Source organism: Azolla caroliniana, unplaced genomic scaffold, assembly GCF_043228905.1.
Source record: "Azolla caroliniana isolate FFs.n. ecotype wild unplaced genomic scaffold, voAzoCaro1.0.p SCAF_3, whole genome shotgun sequence".
Taxonomy (NCBI): Eukaryota; Viridiplantae; Streptophyta; class Polypodiopsida; order Salviniales; family Salviniaceae; genus Azolla; species Azolla caroliniana.
In genome coordinates, this window is record NW_028230438.1 from 7973573 (window position 1) to 7997741 (window position 24169).

Below are 24169 nucleotides of genomic sequence, written 5' to 3' on the forward strand. Positions count from 1 at the left end.
AACATCTCATGGGTTAGAGCGAGATCCTAAAGTTCATGGTCATGTTAGAGGTGTTGGGGAGGAGAATGAAGTATGTAATAATGGTGGCCCAAATGTTGAAGATGGAGAGTGGCATCAAGTGAAGCATAAGATAAAAGGGAAGGGTGTTGCCATACAAAGGGAATCAAAAAATACTTATGGTACGACATTACCAAAAGATAATTTGAGATTGAAGGAGGGGTTTAAGAAAAATCCTTGGCAAAAACAAGTGCGAAATCAGAGATCGTCCAACCAATTACAATTCGATTCTTCAGGAAGGGTGGTACGACCTCAATTAAATCAAGGACTTCGTTCTCGTGGAGCTAGACAACAAAACCCTAATATTGGTGGAGGGGATGTAGTACACACAAATCCTTATACAGCTCTTGAACAAGTAGTTAGTACATTCATGAATACAATTGCTCATAAAGAGCAAGTTCTTACCAAAGGTGTTAAATGAAAGTCGTATCATGGAATGTGAGAGGGGCATCTTCTCCTCATAAGAAATATATATTATGGAAAACTTTATTTGATAAAGATTGGGATGTTTTATGTGCAGTTGAACATAAGTGTCATGATCTAGCAGCATCTGTGTTACATTTGCGTGGATATTCCGCATATTATGCAGGACAGTTATCACATCATTACTCAGGGGTTGTCATGATTATTCGTGATTTGTTTTGTCCACATATAGTCTATAATGATCCATATGGACGTTTTTTGGTGATCGAAGTCAAGTATTTTGAGGATTTGATATGGTTGGTAGGAATGTATGCACCTAATAATGCTAATCAACGCATTGAGTTATGGTCTTCAATGTATCCACGATTATTAGTGGGACGTGTTGGTTTGTTAATGGGTGATTTTAATATGTGTGTTGATGCTTCACAATCTACTTCACGTATTAGAGACATGTACTAAAGTAAGCATTAGATAAGGATAGATCTAGGTAGATAGAAAGAAAGGAGAGAGAGAAAGAAGGGTACCGATCCACCCGACCACCCCCGAGCGAAGGGATCGAGACGGACTCGAGCCTCAATTGGCGTCCCATACCACCGCTGTGGCGTTGAGTTGTACCTGGTGCTGGCGCGCTCGCTACAAGAGTTGACCCACCACAAGACAGAGTCTCGACGTAGTCAACAAGATGATGAAATGAGGGTAGCTAGGCCTCTATTTATAGCGATACCCAAGGCCCCCATCCATGTTCACACTTGGCCTAATGGGTTGTCTCAATCCCGAGGATTTAAAAGTAATCCTCCCCTTCTTTACACTCTCGTTTAACCCTCACACTTATCCACGTGTATAGAATACTACGGTAAATTCTCACCACGGGATATTATATGGTCATGCTCGTAACATACTTCCCCTCTTTAAAACATTGCACTCTTGCAATGGAAAGTTAGAGAAGTTAGTTCTGAGAGTATTTTCATGTTCCCATGTGGCATCTTTTATTGATTTATCCATCTATTTTATTTTAAATTCTCGGAATTCTTTAGTACGTAATTTTTTTGTTTTAACATCGAGAATTCTTTCTGGTACATGTGGTTTAGAAGATACATCTTCAGAAGTAACCAGAGTTTCAGTTGTAACTGTATTGTCGCCAGAACCTAGAAGTTCTTTTAGACGACTCACATGAAAGACTGGATGAATTCCAACACCATCGGGAAGAGCGAGACGATATGCTGATGACCTAATGCGTTTGAGGACTGTAAAAGATCCACAAAACCGTGGGGCTAACTTAGCGCACTTACCCATAGAAAATGTCTTAGAATTGTGAGGTACACGTAAAAATACCTTCTGTCCAGGGTTGAATACACGAGGTTGCCTATGATGATCGGCATAAAAACGTGCTCTATCTTGAGCTGTTTTTATATTATCTCGTGCAATATGCAACATATCTTGCATATCCCGAAGAAAGTTTTGTGTACTTCTCAATTCATCATGATGTATATTAACATCAATCGGGGCTCGTGGCTGAAAACCATACATCAACATAAAAGGACTATATTGTTGGGAATAGACTCTTCTATTCACCTTCACCACTCGGCCACAACCGAGTAAGCGCGAATCGATGGAGCAGAAAATAGGAACCACAAAGAGAAACAAAGCGCGGGTACACAGGGATTAACGTGGAAAACCCTAGACGGGAAAAACCACGGGAGTATAAGACTCCAAATCAACACTATACAGAGAAGTATACAATGACGAGCTACAAGGCGACGACCTTGAGCTCGCTGTCCTCGCCACAGGCGGCGGAAATACACAGAGGCGTCTACCTCTTCGTCTCTCGCGCTCTATCTCTCTCTCTCTCTCTCACGGCTGCTCACACTTCACTCCTCTTGAGTGGAAAAACAGAAAAATGAGAAGCAACAGTAAAACTGTTTGCCCTAAGTCATATTTATACATATATGTCTTTCGGGCTATTTACAAATATAGCCTCAAGGGCTCTTGGCAAACATATTCACAAATATGTCCCCGCATCCGGATCTCCCTCCGGGTACATTCGTCATCCGGCTCCGTAACCGGGGTCTTCAGCATCCGGCTCCGTAGCCGGGGTATTCATCATCCGGCTCCGTAGCCGGGGTCTTCATCATCCGGCTCCGTAACCGCAACCGGGCTTGCCGTCATTCATCTCCGGACATCCCATCCGGAGGGACCGAAATCCCAACAAACTCCCCCTTCACTTCGGCATGGGATGTCTCTCCAATCCGATCCTCTTCCGGCATGTTTCCAGCTTGTCGGGTGTGAGCACCTTGGTCAGCATATCCGACCCGTTCTCGTCCGTGTGGACCTTCGTCAGTACGAGCTCTTTATCTTCTATCCTTTCCCGGATCCAGTGGTATCTACGCTGGATGTGTTTCGTCCGGGAATGGTAGGCCGCGTTCTTCGCAAGGTGGATGGCACTCTGACTATCGCAGTAGAGCCGGTACTCCTCCTGCCGGATACCGAGCTCTCTAATGAAGTCCTTCATCCAAATTATTTCCTTGCCGGCTTCAACAGCCGCCATGTACTCCGCCTCCGTGGTTGACAACGCAACCGTCTTCTGCAACCTCGACTGCCACGAAACAGCTCCCCCTGCATATGTCATTACATACCCTGATGTAGACCGGCTGGTATCCGCATCAGCCGACATGTCCGAATCGGTAAATCCATCGAGTTCGGGCTTACCGGAGCCGAATCGGAGGCACATGTTTGAAGCGCCCTTTAAGTATCGGAGTATCCATTTGACCGCGTTCCAGTGCTCCTTGCCGGGATTACTCATATACCGGCTCACCACTCCGACAGCGTATCCAATGTCCGGTCTTGTACACACCATTGCGTACATCAAGCTTCCGACGGCAGAGGCATAAGGCACTTTCATCATGTCCTCCTTCTCAGCCTTTGTCTTGGGGCTTTGCTTGCTGGACAACTTGCAGTTTGCCGGGAGGGTTGAACCGACCGGTCTTGCTTCCGACATGTTGAACCGTTGAAGCACCTTTGTCACGTACTTCTCCTGTGACAGCCACAACAGCTTCTTCTTCCGGTCCCGGATGATGTGCATCCCTAGTATTTGCCTCGCCGGACCCAGGTCCTTCATTGAGAAGGTTCGGTGAAGCGCTTTCTTCAGCGCCCGTATCTTGACCTGGTCCCGTCCGACGATCAACATGTCGTCCACGTATAGGAGGAGTATTAGAGAGTCTCCTCCTTCGAACTTCTTCACAAACACGCAGTGATCGGACTGCGTTTTGTGGTACCCTTCGTCGGTCATGAAGGAGTCGAACTTCCGGTACCATTGCCGGGGAGCCTGCTTCAGTCCGTAAAGACTCTTCTTCAACCGGCATACCAGGTGCTCCTTCCCTTTCTTCTCGAATCCTTCCGGTTGCTGCATGTAGATCTCTTCTTCGAGGTCACCGTGAAGGAATGCCGTCTTCACGTCCATCTGTTCTACCTCGAGGTCCATGCTTGCTGCTATGCTCAGCACCGTCCGGATGGAGGTCATCTTCACCACCGGGGCAAATATCTCGTCGAAATCGACGCCCTTCTTTTGCTGGAACCCCTTCACCACGATCCTGGCTTTGTATCTCGGGGGGTTTCCGGCATCTCCCGGTTTCAGCTTGAACACCCACTTGTTTCGTAGTGCCCGCTTTCCTTTTGGCAACTCCACAAGTTCATATGTGTGGTTCTCATGCAGGGAATCCATCTCGTCCTGCATGGCACTCAACCATCTGCGGCTCTGGGTGTCATGCTTTGCTTCTTCAAAGCTCTCTGGCTCCCCCTCGTCGGTTAGCAGCACGTGCTCTGGTTCCGGAAATCTCCGGGGGGCCCTTCTCTCTCTTAGAGGATATCTCCGTTCCGGAGCTTCGGTAACCGGTTCTTCCGATTCTTCTTCATCCGAATCCATTTCGGGATCGGGGCCGGTTCCGGTATCATTTTCGTCTTCTTCGGCCGGTTCGGTTTCTTCACCGTCTTCGGCCGGATCCTCGAGTGCTAACCGGTCCCTTGCCGGTCGGGACTGCTCCTCGCAGAGTTTATCCTCACCGGTCGACTTGGAGCTCTTCATCTTCTTCTCCGACTCCCAGTCGGCGAGTGTCTTGTCCTCCATGAAGATGATGTCTCGACTCCTGAATATCTTCTTGTCGACCGGGTCCCATACTCGGTAGCCGAACTCGTCGTCGCCGTAACCGAGGAATATGCATGGCCGGGTCTTTGGATCTAGCTTTCCTCTCCGGTCCTTTGCCACATGCACGTATGCGAGACACCCGAACACCTTCAGATGCCGGTAGGACACTTCCTTACCGGTCCACACTTTCTGCGGCGTGTCTCCGTCCAAAGGTACTGAGGGTGATCTGTTTATCACGTATGTCGCCGTCGACATTGCCTCAGCCCAAAACCCCTTGGGTAATTTCGCATGTGCCAGCATACTCCGGACCCTCTCCATTATGGTCCGGTTCATCCTCTCGGCCAGCCCGTTCAGTTCCGGCGTCTTCGGCACAGTAAACTCGAGTCAGATTCCCTTCGAGCGACAGTACTCCTGGAACTGCCCCCGGTATTCCCCTCCGTTATCCGCTCGTATCGCTTTCAGCTTCTTGCCGGATTCCCTTTCCACTCTCGCGTGGAGTTCTTTGAAGACGCACAACACTTGGTCCTTTGTCTTCAATGGTGCCGTCCACAGCTTCCGGCTGTGATCATCAATGAATGTTACGAAGTACTGGGCTCCGCCATGTGACTTCGTTTCTACCTGACACACATCAGTGTGCACCAACTCCAATGGTGCGCTACGTCTCGTCGGTGGCCTTGAGTGGAAGGAGGTTCGGTTCTGCTTACCGGCCAGGCAATCGGTGCACTTCTCCAGGTGCACATGCTTCACTGGAATAAGGTTGTCTTCTGCAAGCCTCTTCATCCCCTTCTCACTCATGTGGCACAGTCTTTTGTGCCACAGCTCACCGGCAGTGTCGGCTGCCACATTCAGCTCTTCCGGACATAACCAGGCATTCATCAGGTACAGTGTGTTGACCTTCCGGGCCCGAGCCACTATCAAGCTCCCCTTGCTGAACTTCATGGCACCGTTCCGGATGCTACCCGTGTAGCCTTCATCATCTAGCCTCTCGGTCGAAATCAGGTTCAGTCGGACCTCCGGAACGTGTCGGACATTCTTCAGCAGCATTTTGCATCCGGTCGGGGTTGTCAACCACACGTCTCCTATGCCAGCAATCCGGCACGTACCTTCGTTTCCCATCCGAACACAGCCATGCTCGCCGGCTGTGTAGGATGAGAAGTATCTTCTCTCCGGGGTCAGGTGGAACGATGCTCCGGAATCGACCACCCAGGTCGTCTCATCGCCGGCAATGTTTAGTTCACCTTCTTCGGTGATGAGCATGATCTCCTCTTCACTTGCCGCGAGTGCCGTTGTTCCTTTCCGGTCCTGTCCTCGCCGATCCGAACCATTCCGGTCCGTGGCTCCCCGGTATGCACCGTTTCTCTCCGGTGACTTCTTCGAATCGGTGTTGTCGGTTCCATTGTCTTTTCGGTAATGCCGACAATTCTTTCGGAAGTGCCCCGGCTTCCCACAGTGGAAGCATGTGGGCCTTCCTCTTGACTGCGACCGGGTCCCCGACTTCTCCCGTCTTTGCGGACTCCAGTTCCATTGTCTTCCCCGATCCGATTCGGTAAACAGCATCTTCGGGTCGGAGGCCGGTTCCTTATCTCTCCGACGCGCTTCTTCGTTCAAAATACTTGTCTTTACCGTTTGTAGGGACAAGTTATCTTCGGTGCAGGAGGTGCTGAGAGTTACCACCAAGTTTTCCCAGCTTTCCGGCAATGTACACATCAGAATGATGGCTTGCATTGCATCCTCCAGTGGGAACTTGATCGCCGCAAGCTGGTTCACGAATCCCATGAACGTGCTTACGTGTTCCACCATACTCTCGCCGTCCCGGTACTTGAGATTCACAATCTTCCTCATCAGGGAGGTCCGGTTCAGCGCATTCTTCCTCTCGTAGAGGCCCGACAGCTTCTTCCACATCTCATATGCGTTGGTGTCGTTCGCCACATGTTGTAGGACGCTTACATCGACATATTGTCGGATCGTCGCTACGGCTTTCCGGTTCAGGAGCTTCCACTCCGACTCAAGTACCCCCTTCGGTATTTCCGACCTGTCAATCGGTTCGTACAGGTCCCGAACAATCAGAAGATCCTCCATCTTGATCTTCCAGTCGGCGTAATTCTGTGCATTCAGCACCATCATCCCCGGCTGCCCGCTGCCGCCGCCTTCCATTTTCTGCAGCAGTTCGCTCTGATACCAGTTTGTTGGGAATAGACTCTTCTATTCACCTTCACCACTCGGCCACAACCGAGTAAGCGCGAATCGATGGAGCAGAAAATAGGAACCACAAAGAGAAACAAAGCGCGGGTACACAGGGATTAACGTGGAAAACCCTAGACGGGAAAAACCACGGGAGTATAAGACTCCAAATCAACACTATACAGAGAAGTATACAATGACGAGCTACAAGGCGACGACCTTGAGCTCGCTGTCCTCGCCACAGGCGGCGGAAATACACAGAGGCGTCTACCTCTTCGTCTCTCGCGCTCTATCTCTCTCTCTCTCTCTCACGGCTGCTCACACTTCACTCCTCTTGAGTGGAAAAACAGAAAAATGAGAAGCAACAGTAAAACTGTTTGCCCTAAGTCATATTTATACATATATGTCTTTCGGGCTATTTACAAATATAGCCTCAAGGGCTCTTGGCAAACATATTCACAAATATGTCCCCGCATCCGGATCTCCCTCCGGGTACATTCGTCATCCGGCTCCGTAACCGGGGTCTTCAGCATCCGGCTCCGTAGCCGGGGTATTCATCATCCGGCTCCGTAGCCGGGGTCTTCATCATCCGGCTCCGTAACCGCAACCGGGCTTGCCGTCATTCATCTCCGGACATCCCATCCGGAGGGACCGAAATCCCAACATATATCCCGTCGACGTATACTTGGAGCTGTTATAAGCAAACTCCAAAATTGGGAGATAATGTTCCCATTTTGTTGGTTTTATACCAACATATGCTCAAAGCATGTCCTCAATAATTTGATTTACTCGTTTTGTTTGTCCATCAGATTGAGGATGATCCGTGGAGCTCATGCTCAACGTAGTTTCTAACTTCTTAAAGACTTGCGTCCAGAAGTCACTAGTAAATTTTGGATCTCAATCACTCACGATATCCATCAGTAACCCATAAAAACGAAATAATTCGTCAACGAATTGGTAAGCCAATTCAGGAGTTGTTACTGTGGTTTTAGTAGCAATAAATCTGGCTATTTTAGTTAGTTTATCAACCACAACCCAGATGGCATCATGGCCTTTTTGGGTGCGAGGAAGGCTAACAATAAAATCCATGGATATACTTTCCCACTTATTATTGGGAATGTCCAAGGGATGTAAAAGTCTTGCAGCTTGAAGTTGCTCGGCTTTGTTAACCTGACATTGGTGACATTTAGTCACATAGCTATGTATGTCAGGACGCATCTTAGGCCAATAAAATTGAGTGGAGATGAGAACGAGTGTACGATGTATTCCAGGGTGCCCTGCTGAGGGTGCATCATGGCATTAAAAAAGAATCCTCTTTTTGACCTCGGGTAAATCTGGAACACAAACCTTCCCATTACGGTAGAGCAGACCGTTAGCAATGTGGAAGTATTCCTTCGAGGATGTGGTGGTGTCTGTTCCAGACTCAACTCTTGCCCAATATTTTGTGAAATAACTGTCATCAGGATACTTTCCTCGAAGGTGATCATAAAGATATGATGATATTTCAGTGAAGCTAAGCATGTTAACTTCACGGATGCGACTTAGTGCATCAACGACAGTATTCATGGAACCTTTACGATATCGTATGGAAAAATCAAAGTCCTGGATGAGATCTACCCATCGTGCCTTACGACCTTTCAGGTCTTGTTGGTCACAAAAATATTTCAAGGACTTGTGGTTCGTAGTTACCACAAAGCGATTTCCATAAAGATAACGACGCCATGTTTTGAGTGCATGTATAACTGCAAATAATTCCTTTTCTTGAACAGTATACCGACATTGAGCAGAATCAAGTTTCTTACTCTCGAATGCTATTGGTTTACCATCTTGATATAAGACAGCGCCTATAACATAATCGCTTGCATCGGTTTCAACCTCAAAAGGTTTTGAAGGATCGGGTAAAAGAAGTGAAGGAGCCTTGCAAACCAGGTCCTTGAGTTCCTTAAAAGTGAGGTCTAGTGTAGCATTCCACACAATAGGTTTTGTAGACTTACGTGTTTGACCTTTTAGAAGATCAGTAAACGGCGTCGTCAATTGGGAGTAATTACGAAGGGATTTTCGCAAAAACCCGACAAAACCAAGGAATGATCGAACTTCTCAAATGTTCCGAAGAGTGGGCCAAAGCTTGATTTTCTCGATGTGAGAAGGATCAATTTCAACTCCTCGTTCGGTTATGAGATGTCCAAGATAAGTAATTGATTTCTTGAAGAACTCACATTTTGAGATCTTCGCATAAAATTGTTTGTCACACAATGTTTGTAAAACAAAGCGGACATGTTTAGCATGTTCTTGTAATGTACGGCTATAAACTAAAATATCATCCAAGAAAATAACGACAAATTTTCCAAGTTGTTCTCGGAAAATGTCATTCATTTCTTGTTGAAATGTAGATGGAGCATTGGTCAAACCAAAAGGCATAACCAGAAACTCATAATGGCCATAGCGTGTACGAAATGCTGTTTTAGGAACATCGTCCTCACTTATACGAATTTGATGGTAGTTAGTACGGAGATCAAGTTTCGTAAAATACCGAGCTCCTTGGAGACAGTCAATTAGATCGTCAGCCCGGGGCAATGGATACAAATTCTTGATTGTCACTTTATTCAAGCATCGGTAATTAATACACATACGCCATGTGCCCTCTTTCTTTTTAACCAAGAGAATTGGTGCACCCCATGGAGATTTACTATAACGTATATAACCCATTCGTAAATAGTTCTTGAGTTGCTTAGATACCTCATCCTCTTCGGATCGACTTAAGCGATAAGGAGGTATACTTATTGGTGCAACACTAGGTACAATATTGTTGGGATTTCGGTCCCTCCAGATGGGATGTCCGGAGATGAATGACGGCAAGCCCGGAGGCTGTTACGGAACCGGATGATGAAGAGTACCCGGCATGAAGCCGGATGAAGAGTACCCGGCTACGGAGCCGGATGCTGAAGACCCCGGTTACGGAGCCGGATGACGTATGTACCCGGAGAGAGATCCGGATGCGGGGACATATTTGTGAATATGTTTGCCAAGGGCCCTTGAGGCTATATTTGTAAATAACCCGAAAGTCATATGTGTATAAATATGACTTAGGGCAAACAGTTTTATGTTGCTACTCATTTGTCTGTTTTTCCACTCAAGAGGAGTGAAGAGAGAGCAGCCGTGAGAGAGATAGAGCGTGAGAGAGGAAGAGGTCGACGCCTCTGTGTATTTCCGCCGCCTGTGGCGAGGACAGCGAGCTCAAGGTCGTCGCCTTGCAGCTCGCCATTGTATACTTCTCTGTGCATAGTTTTGGTTCGGAGTCTTGTACTCCCGTGGTTTTTCCCGTACAGGGTTTTCCACGTTAAATCGTGTGTCCACTCTATTTCTCGCATTTCCCATCTTCTGCAACAACGATTCGTGTGTTTCCTTGGTTGTGGCCGAGAGGTGAAGTTTGGAAAGTGTCGATTATTTTTCATCAATTTGGTATCAGAGCGGGCTGCTGCAGAAAATGGAAGGCGGCGGCAGCGGGCAGCCGGGGATGATGGTGCTGAATGCGCAGAATTACGCCGACTGGAAGATCAAGATGGAGGATCTTCTGATTGTTCGGGACCTGTACGAACCGATTGACAGGTCGGAGATACCGAAGGGAGTACTTGAGTCGGAATGGAGGCTTCTGAACCGGAAAGCCGTTGCAACCATTCGGCAATACGTAGACGTGAGCGTTCTACAACATGTGGCGAACGACATCAACGCATATGAGATGTGGCAGAAGCTGTCGGGCCTCTACGAGAGGAAGAATGCGTTGAACCGGACCTCCCTGATGAGGAAGATAGTGAACCTCAAGTACCGGGACGGCGAGAGTATGGTGGAACACGTAAGCACGTTCATGGGATTCGTGAACCATCTTGCGGCGATCAAGTTCCCGCTGGAGGATGCAATGCAAGCCATCATTCTGATGTGTACATTGCCGGAAAACTGGGAGAACTTGGTGGTGACTCTCAGCACCTCCTGCACGGAAGATAACTTGTCCCTACAAACGGTAAAGACAAGTATTTTGAACGAAGAAGCGCGTCGGAGAGATAAAGAACCGGCCTCCGACTCGAAGGCGCTGCTTACCGAATCGGAACGGGGAAGACAATGGAACCGGAGTCCGCAAAGACGGGAGAAGTCGGGGACCCGGTCGCAGTCAAGAGGAAGACCCACATGCTTCCACTGTGGGAAGCCGGGGCACTTCCGGAAGAATTGTCGGCATTACCGAAAGGACAACGGAGCCGACGACACCGATTCGAAGAAGTCACCGAAGAGAAACGGTGCATACCGGGGAGCCACGGACCGGAGAGGTCCGGATCGGCGAGGGCAGGACCGGAAAGGAACGACGGCACTCGCGGCAAGTGAGGAAGAAATCATGCTCATCACCGAAGAAGGTGAACTAAACATTGCCGGCGATGAGACGACCTGGGTGGTCGATTCCGGAGCATCGTTCCACCTGACCCCGGAGAGAAGATACTTCTCATCCTACACAGCCGGTGAGCATGGCTGTGTTCGGATGGGAAATGAAGGTACGTGCCGGATTGCCGGCATAGGAGACGTGTGGTTGACAACCTCGACCGGATGCAAAATGCTGCTGAAGGATGTCCGACACGTTCCGGAGGTTCGATTGAACCTGATTTCGGCCGGGAGGCTAGACGATGAAGGCTACACAGGTAGCATCCGGAACGGCGTCATGAAGTTCAGCAAAGGGAGCCTGATAGTGGCTCGGGCTCGGAAAGTCAACACACTGTACCTTATGAATGCCTGGTTGTGTCCGGAAGAGTTGAACGTGGCAGCCGACACTGCCGGTGAGCTGTGGCACAAGAGACTGTGCCACATGAGTGAGAAGGGGATGAAGAGGCTTGCAGAAGACAACCTTATTCCAGTGAAGCATGTGCACCTGGAGAAGTGCACCGATTGCCTGGCCGGTAAGCAGAACCGAACCTCCTTCCACTCAAGGCCACCGACGAGACGTAGCGCACCATTGGAGTTGGTGCACACTGATGTGTGTCAGGTAGAAACGAAGTCACATGGCGGAGCCCAGTACTTCGTAACATTCATTGATGATCACAGCCGGAAGCTGTGGACGGCACCGTTGAAGACAAAGGACCAAGTGTTGTCCGTCTTCAAAGAACTCCACGCGAGAGTGGAAAGAGAATCCGGCAAGAAGCTGAAAGCGATACGAGCGGATAACGGAGGGGAATACCGGGGGCAGTTCGCAGAGTACTGTCGCTCGAAGGGAATCCAGCTCGAGTTTACTGTGCCGAAGACGCCGGAACTGAACGGGCTGGCCGAGAGGATGAACCGGACCATAATGGAGAGGGTCCGGAGTATGCTGGCGCATGCGAAATTACCCAAGGGGTTTTGGGCTGAGGCAATGTCGACTGCGACATATGTGATAAATAGATCACCCTCAGTACCCCTGGATGGAGACACGCCACAGAGAGTGTGGACCGGTAAGGAAGTGTCCTACCGGCATCTGAAGGTGTTTGGGTGTCTCACATACGTGCATGTGGCAAAGGACCGGAGAGGAAAGTTAGATCCAAAGACCCGGCCATGCATATTCCTCGGTTACGGCAACGACGAGTTCGGCTACCGAGTATGGGACCCGGTCGACAAGAAGATATTCAGGAGTCGAGATATCATCTTCATGGAGGACGAGACACTCGCCGACTGGGAGTCGGAGAAGAAGATGAAGAGCTCCAAGTCGACCGGTGAGGATCAACTCTACGAAGAGCAGTCCCGACCGGCAAGGGACCGGTTAGCACTCGAGGATCCGGCCGAAGACGGTGAAGAAACAGAACCGGCCGAGGAAGATGAAACTGATACCGGAACCGGCCCCGATCCCGAAATGGATTCGGATGAAGAGGAAACGGAGGAGCCGGTTACCGAAGCTCCGGAACGGAGATATCCTCTAAGAGAGAGAAGGGCCCCCCGGAGATTTCCGGAACCAGAGCACCTGCTGCTAACCGACGAGGGGGAGCCGGAGAGCTTTGAAGAAGCAAAGCATGACACCCAGAGCCGCAGGTGGTTGAGTGCCATGCAGGACGAGATGGATTCCCTGCATGAGAACCACACATATGAACTTGTGGAGTTGCCGAAAGGAAAGCGGGCACTTCGAAACAAGTGGGTGTTCAAGCTGAAACCGGGAGATGCCGGAAACCCCCCGAGATACAAAGTCAGGATCGTGGTGAAGGGGTTTCAGCAGAAGAAGGGCGTCGACTTCGACGAGATATTTGCCCCGGTAGTGAAGATGACCTCCATCCGGACGGTGCTGAGCATAGCGGCAAGCATGGACCTCGAGGTAGAACAGATGGACGTGAAGACGACATTCCTTCACGGTGACCTCGAAGAAGAGATCTACATGCAGCAACCGGAAGGATTCGAGAAGAAAGGGAAGGAGCACCTGGTATGCCGGTTGAAGAAGAGCCTTTACGGACTGAAGCAGGCTCCCCCGGCAATGGTACCGGAAGTTCGACTCCTTCATGACCGACGAAGGGTACCTCAAAACGCAGTCCGACCACTGCGTGTTTGTGAAGAAGTTCGAAGGAGGAGACTTTCTAATACTCCTCCTGTACGTGGACGACATGTTGATCGTCGGACGGGACCAGGTCAAGATACGGATGCTGAAGAAAGCGCTTCACCGAACTTTCTCAATGAAGGACCTGGGTTCGGCGAGGCAAATACTAGGGATGCACATCATCCGGGACCGGAAGAAGAAGCAGTTGTGGCTGTCACAGGAGAAGTACGTGACAAAGGTGCTTAAACGGTTCAACATGTCGGAAGCAAGACCGGTCGGATCGACCCTCCCGACAAACTGCAAGCTGTCCAGCAAGCAAAGCCCCAAGACAAAGGCTGAGAAGGAGGACATGATGAAAGTGCCATATGCCTCTGCCGTCGGAAGCTTGATGTACGCAATGGTGTGTACAAGACCGGACATTGGATACTCAGTCGGAGTGGTGAGCCGGTACATGAGCAATCCCGGCAAAGAGCACTGGAACGCGGTCAAGTGGATACTCCGATACCTGAAGGGCACGGCAAACGTGTGCCTCCGATTCGGCTCCGGTAAGCCCGAACTCGACGGCTTTACCGATTCGGATATGTCGGCTGATGCAGATACCAGCCGGTCCACATCAGGGTATGTGATGACGTATGCAGGGGGAGCTGTTTCATGGCAGTCGAGGCTGCAGAAGACGGTTGCGTTGTCAACCACGGAGGCGGAGTACATGGCGGCTGTTGAAGCCGGCAAGGAAATAATATGGATGAAGGACTTCATTAGAGAGCTCGGTATCCGGCAGGAGGAGTACCGACTCTACTGCGACAGTCAGAGTGCCATCCACCTTGCGAAGAATGCGGCCTATCACTCCCGGACGAAGCACATCCAGCGTAGATACCACTGGATCCGGGAAAGGATAGAAGACAAGGAGTTCATGCTGACGAAGATCCACACGGACGAGAACGGGTCGGATATGCTGACCAAGGTGCTCACACCCGACAAGCTGGAAGCATGCCGGAAGAGGATCGGGTTGGAGAGACATCCCATGCCGAAGTGAAGGGGGAGTTTGTTGGGATTTCGGTCCCTCCGGATGGGATGTCCGGAGATGAATGACGGCAAGCCCGGAGGCTGTTACGGAACCGGATGATGAAGAGTACCCGGCATGAAGCCGGATGAAGAGTACCCGGCTACGGAGCCGGATGCTGAAGACCCCGGTTACGGAGCCGGATGACGTATGTACCCGGAGAGAGATCCGGATGCGGGGACATATTTGTGAATATGTTTGCCAAGGGCCCTTGAGGCTATATTTGTAAATAACCCGAAAGTCATATGTGTATAAATATGACTTAGGGCAAACAGTTTTATGTTGCTACTCATTTGTCTGTTTTTCCACTCAAGAGGAGTGAAGAGAGAGCAGCCGTGAGAGAGATAGAGCGTGAGAGAGGAAGAGGTCGACGCCTCTGTGTATTTCCGCCGCCTGTGGCGAGGACAGCGAGCTCAAGGTCGTCGCCTTGCAGCTCGCCATTGTATACTTCTCTGTGCATAGTTTTGGTTCGGAGTCTTGTACTCCCGTGGTTTTTCCCGTACAGGGTTTTCCACGTTAAATCGTGTGTCCACTCTATTTCTCGCATTTCCCATCTTCTGCAACAACGATTCGTGTGTTTCCTTGGTTGTGGCCGAGAGGTGAAGTTTGGAAAGTGTCGATTATTTTTCATCAAATATCTATACGATGGTCTATATTACGTTTAGGAGGTAAGCCATCTGGTAGTTCACTCGGTAAAACATCACGAAAATCATTTAAGATTTCATCAAGTTGTTGTTGTTCAAAATATGTTAATTGAACCGAGACATTATCGATATTGTAAACGTGAATGTCTGGATCAAGTACACAATAAAATAGAGTAGAACAAGACAGCTCGGATATTGATGGACACGAGGAAACAATCGAGAGGGATTGTTTTTTTACACATTGAATAAAATGAGTACAATCGTTCAGTACAAATGTAATTGAATGATGAGCCCAATCAATAGATAAAGAAGAGTTTTTATTATAAAACCAGGGATAACCTAGTATTACATGGGTGGTACAAAGATTCATTACATGGAAGTCTACTTCCTCTATATAAGTATCAATAGAAATTCCTAATGAATGAATCGCCCCGTTGATGTATTGTACTCTTCCATTAGCCAAGTGCACTGTGTAGGTGTGATCAGTTACAGTGGATTGGATTCCCCATATCTGAACCAAACGATCATTCACAAAGTTGTGTGAGCTTCCCGAATCAAATAAAAATTGTACGGGAGATCCATTGATATACCCGTTTGCACGTAGTAAATCATTGGGACCCAATACATAGTGAGGGAAAGAACATTGACAATTACTTAAATGATGTGTATAGACCTGAAGGACATTAGGAATCTGACCTTTATGGTCTGCAGTTTTAGCTTTGTTGTCGTGCTCTTTCCGTTGGAGCTTTCGACATTGCTCTTTTGTATGACCCTTCTTTTTGCAGAATACGCAAAAGGATGTTGTCGCTTACAATCGCGATCCATGAATTTGTTGGGTGTCTTGCGTTTCCCAGCGAATTGCGACTGCTTAGTCCCGGGCGCTTTTATTGTGGTCCTTCTTCGAATTGCGTTGATAGCGAAGAACTATTTCAATGGCCTCTTCGAAGGATTTTGTATCCTTATCGTGCACTATCCAGTGATAGTCTGAATTAGGGATGCCATTGACAAAACAAGATATTAACGAATTGTCCCCTTCTAGACCTGATTTTTGGATTTGGGTTCTAGCATGGTGGACATAGTCTTCTAGTGAGGAAAACTTCATGCTAGAAACGTTCATTAAAGCTTGTGCTGCCTTGGTTCGAGAGGGAGGTTGCAGAAATTGGCCCTTGAAAACTGTGACAAAATCTATCTAGGTATCGGGCAATTTCCCCAAAGTACGGAGCCCATGCCACCAGGCGGCGGCCTTACTCCCTAGTTCTCGGCCGACATATGCAATCTTCGTACTATCTGGCGTGGGATAGAGCTCAAAATGAGACTCCCATCGGCCCAACCACATGCAGATTGCTTCTTCGGTTCTTTCCTTTTTTTCTCCCGTAAATGGCTTAACGAAAAACGATGGTTCACCTTGTCACTCATCAGGTCTATTAGTCTCACGTTGTAGACTAATGACACGTGCCTCGAGAGCACTTTGAGATTGCCGAAGTTCGGTCATCTGTTGAGCGGTGAAACTAAGGTATTGGGTTATTTGCGAAAAATACATCTCAATGGACATTTGTCCAGGAGGATTCCCTTGAGTTCCTTCCGCTTGAGCGGATGACATCAGGTCGTTATTTTGAGCCATTAAATGATTATTTCTAGAAAAGAAATAGGATAAGGTCAGAGAGATAGTCATAACATCATGTTGTGATGTAAACCTATCATGGGCGAGCATTAATCGATATCATTATCTCACGTCAATACCCCTCTAGACGTATGAGATGAGGTTCAAGATCAGGTTACTATGGTAACACGAAGGTGTTTTAAAAACCATGGGGGTGACAAATAAATGTCTTTCCCTTATCTCTATATTAATTTTTTCATGGTGGCTCCCCGAGGCTCAACCATGTATGTTCGCGTCATGAATAGTTTATACACGAAAAAAATGTTAACAATAAACTAGTTTCGGTGCCCACATATGTGGTTTCGGCTCTTTAAGTCCTATTACGAGGACCCCGAAGTGCACTTAGACCTCAAGTCTAAACATGTGTTATAGAATATGTATCAACGATGTTGTACGGTCTTGGTCATATTTGAACTCGAGACCTCGAGAACAAATGCATTAAACACTTGAGCCAACCAAGTAGGTTGCTCTTCTTGAATGTTTAATGTTCCATGCGTATAAGAGATATGCGAGGCATTTGCCCATATATGTTTTTTTAAAAGAAACATATATGTCAAGAGTCCTTATTTCACCCTCATTTACTACAACTATGTTGGTACGTTACCTAACCTCAAGTCTCGTAATTACGATGGCATACGCCAAAGTGCAAATGCGCCCTCTTTTCGTAGTAGGCCCACGTGGCCCATCACATGGTCACGTCATTACGAATGCCTCTCATAAAAATGATCTCATGGTGGCATCGTATCCATGTAATGAGGGAGGGATGTTGGATACGTGTGTCATAGGAGTGACCTCACATGAAGTAGGTCAAGCCCTATGTACTAAAAATCATTATGGTTATAGCGTTTCTTTACGTAATGAAATATCAAAGTCACCAACGAGGATTTCAACAATAAAAAATTGTTGAAAAAAGGGATGGTGACAACATGATTCTCACAAAAATGTGAGGACAACCACCAAGAACCTTTCCCCGAAAAGGAAAACATTCGATTTAAAATCACGTAATAACTTATATACACATATGTATATTATCACATATATACGATCAACTACGTATACATGTGACCACATATGCCTATATTAAAGAAATCGTTATATTTAATAGCCAAAAATGACGTAATCGAGATACATAATTGAGGCATATACCTCTACGCACACGAGACATCCAAAAATAAGGGTTCAACGTAATACACAATTGAGGTATTGACCTCTTACGCATACGAGACCAAACACATATCATTTACAACAAAATCGAGGTGTTGACCTCATACGCAAACGTAACATATGTTCGTGAACGTAATATGTAATTGAGGTATTAACCTCGTACGCATACGACACTCATCACATATTATTTATATGTCAAATGAGGTATTGACCTCGTGCACATATTTAAGCATTTTAGATAACCAATTAAATACCACTACAACATCATTTGATTAATGAAAATAATCTACATATTAACCATACACATGATTAGATGGGAGAAGAAAAAATAGAAAAAAAATAACAAGAAAGATTACCGAAGTTCCTTGTTGATCCTTGTCCGCATGAAGGCCAACCGCACAACGATCGATCGCCATTCATTGAGAAGATAAGACCAACAAAAGAAACATTAGTATAATGGCTCGGATACCAAATATTAGAGACATGTACTAAAGTAAGCATTAGATAAGGATAGATCTAGGTAGATAGAAAGAAAGGAGAGAGAGAAAGAAGGGTACCAATCCACCCGACCACCCCCGAGCGAAGGGATCGAGACGGACTCGAGCCTCGATTAGCGTCCCATACCACCGCCGTGGCGTTGAGTTGTACCTAGTGCTGGCGCGCTCGCTACAAGAGTTGACCCACCACAAGACAGAGTCTCGACGTAGTCAACAAGATGATGAAATGAGGGTAGCTAGGCCTCTATTTATAGCGATACCCAAGGCCCCCATCCATGTTCACACTTGGCCTAATGGGTTGTCTCAATCTCGAGGATTTAAAAGTAATCCTCCCCTTCTTTACACTCTCGTTTAACCCTCACACTTATCCACGTGTATAGAATACTACGGTAAATTCTCACCACGGGATATTATATGGTCATGCCCGTAACATCACGATTCTCATTGATTGATTCTCTTGAGCTAGCAGTTTGGGACAAATTGGCATAAGAGGTTTTGATGTTGGATGTATGGAAATGGTTGCATCAAGATGAGGTTGGGTTTACATTTTAGTCTATGCAATACAAGGAAACATGGAGTAGGTTAGATAGAATGTACGTTATGCATGATGAGTCTTTTTTGCCAGAGATGCTTAATATGTCAATTATGCAAGAGGTTGTGACATCGGATCATTTTCCCATATGTTTTGAGTTTAATAAACATGGGGTAGATATATACAAAACATTGCTTCAACGAGTTCCTTTGAGGTTTAATTCTTCTTTATTATTACATTCTTTATTTGATGCCTATATGCAACAAATTTTGACATGTTTTCAGAACAAGTTATTTCAAAAGGATGGCATGCATGGGATACAACACTACAAAACATCAATGATATTCATAGTATGTATGGTATGACTAATGCTAAAAGACGTAAGAAATTGATTGATAAGTTTTCATATATTCTTACGCGACGCAATATACTATTGATGAATAATCCACATGATGAAGAGCTTTTGGATGTTCAAGTTCAAGTACAAGACATTGTGAAGAATTTATCTTGTCAAAGTTATCAATAGACAAGACTACGTAAATTAAAGGAGGGATTTATAGATAATCAATCACAATCTCATATGTTTTTTCAAGGATTAAGACCACCATATGCTCGTTCAAATGTGGTACAAATTAAGAAAGGGGATGACATTGTTGTAGACCCAGTCAAGGTTATTGAGTTATGTATTACTCATTTTAAGAATTTGATTGGGCCAGAGTTGATTATTAATGAGGATGTCTTGAAAGCACGACAAGAGTTTTATAATGTAATTGGGAGTGCCGTGAATACAAATATTTGTCAAGAATTGGATGCCGATTTTGAAGAAGCTGAGGTGGAAAAGGTATTGTTACACCTTCCAAATGGTAAAAGCCCTGGCTGGGATGGTGTTACAAATGAAGTTTTTAAGAAGTATGCTAGCATGCTTAAGAGTCCATTCACACAAATGTTTCAACAATGTTGGGATTTTGGTTTCATGCTTGAGAGCTGGAAGGTGGGCTTAATCAAATTGATACCAAAAGTACCATCTCTAGAGTCATTTCATCAATGGAGGCCTATTTCATTAATGGGAGGGTTGTACAAAGTGTTTGCAAAGATATTATTCAATAGACTTAAGAAGTTATTACCTCAACTTATTCATCCATCTCAATATGGTTTTATTACAGGTAGAAATATATTGCATAATGTTTTGAATGTTCAAATGACGACCGATTATGCTCCACATACACATCAAGAAATGGTTATGGTGCAATTAGATTTGGAAAAAGAATATGATCATGTTAATTGGTCTTTCCTCTCAAGTGTGATGTATAATATGGGGTTTGGTCCTCGTATGTGTCGACTTATCTTTTTGCTAGGGCAAAATGCAATCTCCCGTGTGATGCTTAATGGCGGAGTCACTCCGAAAGTGTTTCTTACTAGATCCGTGTGGCAAGGATGTCCATGAAGCCCATTGTTATTTGCTATTGTTACACATCCTTTGTTAGTAATGTTCTCAAATCTTGCGGCTAGTGGTGATATTGTGGGTTTGCATCTTCCTTCTGGTGGACAATTGGTGGCACAAGCATTGGCAGATGATTCTTTTATGTTTTTACAAGCCTCAAAAGAAAATCTTAAAAGGACTATGCAAGTTTGGGATCAATTTGCTTTGGCTTTAGGGTTGTATATAAATTGGAGGAAGTCTCGCCTTATTTCTTGTACGAAGAGTGATTTGGAATGTTTGGGATGGCGAGGGTCAGTGATTACACGAGGTTCAATTCATCGACATTTGGGTTATCCATTGGGCATTGATGTTACAAATGTTCAATTGATTGATTGGATTGGTAGTAAATTGAGGGACAAATTTATGTATTGGAAGTCTCAATTATGGCCCTTTCATGTACGACTCAAAGTGGCGCAATGTATCTTGATACCCATGTTATTATATTTTTTGCCTTTACTTCCTTGGACTAAGAAGACATTACAAAGCATGTTACAACCTATTCGGTTCATGTTGTGGCAGAAGGGAGAAATGATGGGAGTTACATGGATTTCATGGGACCATTTGGCTACTCCTAAAAGGTTAGGTGGTGCAGCAATAATGGATTTGGAAAGGCATTTGATGGCTCGTAGATTTACATTATTACAAGATATATGTCAACAAGATCAACCATGGATATCTATGATGCAATATTTTATTGAGCATGAAGGATTGGTGCATTGGAAAACAAAGATTCAAGCATCATGGTGGTCACTACTGAATGGAAGCATTCCTCTAAAGATTTGACATTCTGTATGTGGACAACATTTGGTAAGATCGTGGCAAGATGCATTATCCCTTTTTGAATGGGGACCATCAAGTGATCGAGAATATTGTAATTCATTACAAAATGAATTGCTTGTTTCTTCTCGAGTGTTATTTTGCCATGGGAAAGAGAAGTTGAGATCTTAATTCAATCGTTTATTTCGATTGGGGATTGTACATTTGGAAGATGTGGTTGATAATGGATCTCAAAGGTTGTCGGATTTTGAAGATGCCAAGAGATGGTTATGTATTCCCCCAAATTATGGATTTATTTGGGAGAAATTACATGATATATACCATTGTTGCAAGGATCTTTGCCATTGAAAACCAATTTTGTAGCTTGGGTAGATTGGTGGTTACAAGATGGTACACGCTTGTTACAGGTCACTACAAATATATTGTATCATCATGCGATGACATCATTATCTTGACTATCTCCTAAAGCAACGAAGTTGTGGAATGTATATAAGTCAGATGCAAGGTGGTGGAAAATATTACGACGTGGTTGGCATTCCCATCTACCATTTTGTGCAAAGGTATTCATATGGAGAGTCATGATTGGTGGGCTCCCATTAGGTTCGGCCTTAAAGAGACAAGGACTAGGGTCTGTCACTTGTTTCTTTTGCATCGTTCCATTGGAGGATAGTACACATAGGTTCATTAAATGTCCTATAGTGTGTACCATTTGGAAGTACTTATCAGACATTTGGCAAGTTTTAACCCGTTGTCGTGCCTTTCGGCTCCAGATCGTTGCGTGAGTCGGGTGGGAACCGCTGAAGTTTTGGACTAGGAGAAAGAAGAATTTGAGACGAGTTTGGTTATGAATAAATTATAAGAAAGAGATATAGAAATTTCGTGAATCCCACGAGTGTATTGTATTCGATTAATCAATATTTAGATAAGAATATGTATTTAGATTGAAAGAAAGAGATTAAAAAGAACTTGTGAGTCCCACAAGTATAGATTATGTCGTGAATCCCACGAATATATTTTATTAATTGGTCAATCCTCCAAAAATAATCAACCCCTATTACATTGTGCTCTTCATCCTTATATAGTGATGAGAGAGTCTTAACAATCCATGCTTTTTCTATAGATAGACTATATGCTTTATCTAAAGTGATCATGCTTTTTCTAACTTGTGCGTTTTATTATTATTATTATTATCGACTATAGCGTTCATGCACGCTAGATGTGCATGCGTAAGTTTTTCTTTTTTTATGCGTTTTTCTTTTAACTAAAGTTTATCCTAGGTGAACTTACATTTCTATGTGGGACATCTACTTTTTAACACTAATGAAATGCTAGTGTAATGGTAAGGTTTCACATTATTAACATGGAGGTACAAGGTTTGAATCTTGCCCTATGCATGTAATGTATATTTTTATACTTTCTTCTATTTACAAATATGTCTCTTCATCCGGCGAGAAACTCACCGGCCTTCTTCATCCGGTTCTCACCGGGTCCTCCTTACCGGTTCCTCCTTGCCGATTCCTCCTTCATCCGATTCCTTCCGGTTATCCTTACCGGGTCCTCCTTACTGGTTCCTCCTTGTCGATTCCTCTTTCATCTGATTCCTTCCGGTTATCCTTTTCACGTAGTGTACGAAATACACTACGATACCGTTGTTGTTTGAGACCTCAACAATGGGTTTTTTCTCAATATGTTCAAAATGGATCAAACGATGATCTGATGGAGATATTGTTCCAATTTTTACGTTATTGGGGTCTACAACACAATTGGAATATGCGTAATGCTTTCATGTTTGATAATAGACATGGGGTGAAAGCCTATATAAAGAAGCTTAAAGGTATTCTTATGTGGAAATTTTGGATGTTAGAGCATGTGGGGATCATTTCCTCAAATGCATATTTAGGTTTTTTAGTAGCATTACAGAACGTCCCTCTCCCTACATAGGCATATGATAGGTAGAGGAGACTAAGAAGTGTTGTACCTAAGTGGATTTTACATACAATTAATATAATTGTGTGCTTTTACCAAAGAGAGAGAGAGAGAGAGAGAGAGAGAGAGAGAGAGAGAGAGAGAGAGAGATTGCCCAGATGGATGTAGCTCAGTTGATAAGGTTGTCCAATGGAGACCAGGAGGTCATGGGTTCAATCCTACATTCCACAGTGGCATCTAGTGATTTAAGAGATATGTATGAAGTATATAATAAAGAGGTAAGAAAATTGGGTTTCGAACCCAAGACTCCAATGCGTGTAGTGTAACAACTTACTACTAGAGTAAGCTAATTACGATAAAGAAAGAGAGAAAGATATATTAACGTCTTCTAAGACCAAAATTGGCCCATGAGACACTTGGTAAGCTAATTATGATAAAAAAAAAGACAAGGAAAGAAAGATATATTAGCGTGGTAAGCTAATTACGATAAAAAAAAAAGAGAAAGAAAGAAAGAAATATTAACGTCTTCTAAGACCAAAATTCGCCCATGAGACACTTGGTAAGCTAATTATGATAAAAAAAGAGAGAAAGAAAGAAAGATATATTAACGTCTTCTAAGACCAAAATTGGCCCATGAGATACTTGGTAAGCTAATTACAATAAAAAGAGAGAGAAAGAAAGACAAATATATTAACGTCTTCTAAGACCAAAATTGGCCCATGAGATACTTGGTAAGCTAATTACAATAAAAAGAGAGAGAAAGAAAGACAAATATATTAACGTCTTCTAAGACCAAAATTGGCCCATGAGACACTTGCTTTACAACAAAAATGGGGCATTTACCCATTCATTGAAAGTAAAAAAGAAAAAGAAAAAAAGAACTTAAGTTAAATAGTTCTAGTAAAAAAACATGTTCTATAACAAAATGGCTTTATACTAGGTCTAGTTTCATTTCCATCCAAGCCTCTCGAAAAGAAGCGGGAGGTCAAAGGGTTTCGATGCGGATGTGGCCTAGGGTCCCAATGTAAAAGGTACTCCAACCATAGCTTCTAGACGGTGTAGCTCACGTTCCCTTATTTTCTTAATTGTTTCTACTCCACGTCA